The sequence below is a fragment of the Rhinopithecus roxellana genome, chromosome 6 (genome assembly GCF_007565055.1).
Source record: "Rhinopithecus roxellana isolate Shanxi Qingling chromosome 6, ASM756505v1, whole genome shotgun sequence".
Classification (NCBI taxonomy): Eukaryota; Metazoa; Chordata; class Mammalia; order Primates; family Cercopithecidae; genus Rhinopithecus; species Rhinopithecus roxellana.
The window spans coordinates 62,073,846-62,075,842 of record NC_044554.1 but is presented as its reverse complement, the minus strand read 5'-3'; the positions used below and the strand labels follow the sequence as shown (position 1 = coordinate 62,075,842).

At 41.9% G+C, this 1,997-nt stretch overlaps 1 pseudogene; it reads left to right on the top strand.

Moving 5' to 3' along the window:
* The first annotated feature begins 1,005 nt into the window (after positions 1 to 1,005).
* On the top strand, positions 1,006 to 1,416 carry LOC104674470 (annotated as a pseudogene).
* Positions 1,417 to 1,997: the final 581 nt, after the last annotated feature.

Sequence of the window (1,997 nt, the reverse complement as noted above, 5' to 3'; positions counted from 1 at the left end):
TGGCACCACTGCACTCCAGCCTGGGTGAGATCTTGTCTAAACAAAACAAACCAAAACAAAACAAAACCAAAACAAAACAAAAAAACTCCTTAGCACTGTCAGCACGCCTAGCTTTTAAGTACTTGAACACAATTTTAGCTTCCATCTGAATTAATATTTGGATCACAGGCAGTCAAAGTTGATGCTAGTTCTCTAATCAGATGCTCAACATTGTTTCCATTTCTTTGATTACTTTCCCTTATTTTCTGCTAATTGCTGTTCATTGCATAGACCCCACCAGCTTTTTTCACATTTTGAACCTTTTTGTCTTTCTGAATCACCCTGTTGACTAAGGATTCATCTCTTACCCGCTTGCAACACATGATTTTTCTTACCACATTCAATCTGTTAATCTGTTTTATTTTCCTCATAATCCTGAACATAGGATTATGCTCAATAGCACATTGAGCATTCTGAATTGTTTTTGCAATTATCAGACACTGAGGTTAATAATGTTGCAAAACACCTAAGATTAGATACAACAAATCTGCTGGCAATGGAAAACTAGCTGGCCAAGTCTAAGACCACCACGGCCACCTGCTGTTGTCATCTGTTGAGGACAGGCAAAGTTGAAACACTTTTACTTTTGGAAGACAGTATTTTCCATCTCCGTGAAAGTTCACAGCTGGCTAGGTATGGTGGATCACACCTGTAATCCCAGCACTTTGGGAGGCTAACGCAGGAGGATCACTTGAGGCCAGGATTTTGAGACCATTTTGGGCACATAGCAAGACTCCATCTCTACAAAAAAAATTTAAAAATTAGCTGGATATGGTGGTGCATACCTGTAGTCCCAGCTACTCAGGAGGCTGAGGTATGAGGATCCCTTGAGCCCAGGAGTTTGAGACTAAAGTGAACTGTGATTGCGCCACTGCCCTCCAGGCTGGGTGACAGAGCGAGACCCTGTCTCTTAAAAAGAAAAAGGAAAGTTCCTTTTTGCTGTAGACCCGAGTGGTTGCTGCTGAAATGGGCAAGTTCATGAAACCTGGGAAGGTGGTGCTTGTCCTGGCTGGATGCTATTCTGGATGCAAAGCCATCATTGTGAAGAACATTGATGATGGTACCTCAGATCGCCCCTATAGCCATGCTTTGGTGGCTGGAATCGACTGCTATCCCCGCAAACTGACAGCTGCCATGGGCAAGAAGAAGATCGCCAAGAGGTCAAAGATAAAGTCTTTCGTGAAAGTTTATAACCACAGTCACCTAATGCCCACAAGGTACTCTGTGGATATCCGCTTGGACAAAACTGTCATCAATAAAGATGTCTTCAGAGACCCTGCTCTTAAACACAAGACCCAACAAGAGGCCAAGGTCAAGTTTGAAGAGAGATACAAGACAGGCAAGAACAAGTGGTTCTTCCAGAAGCTGCGGTTTTAGATGCTTCGTTTTGGTCATTAAAAATTTAAAAGAAAAAAAAAAGGAAAGTTCACAGATGGCCAAACTTTTGCACAGCCATGGTACCATCCTAGTGAAGTACATTTGAGACAATAGTCATCAAATTACATATAAATACATAATCAACCAAAATTATTTTTAGGTAGTTCAGTTGGTTTACGTTGTCTGAATTGGCAGAAGCCAGGGGTTTGATTTCTGTGTCGGTTATTTAGCACAGGAAGAAAAATTGTGCCACTCAAATAGTCTATACCTATGTCTAACCGTCTCACAAACACCTGCTTTTTAGGGGACCTAGATACAGTATGTCCGGGGACAGTCGTGTCATTTCCACAGTCCATATAGAACAATGCCGTTACTGACCTTTGTAAAAGTGTGTGAGCCTGGACTCTGCAAACTCAAAACCTCGAGTAGCCATTAACGGGAAGAAGATACCTTAGTCATATATTTAGAAGATACCTTAGTCATATATTTAATTTGTTTTAAAAGTATGTCAGGCCCTGTGATGTAGCTCACGCCTGTAATCCCAGCACTTTGGGAGGCCAAGGTCGACGGATCACCTGAAG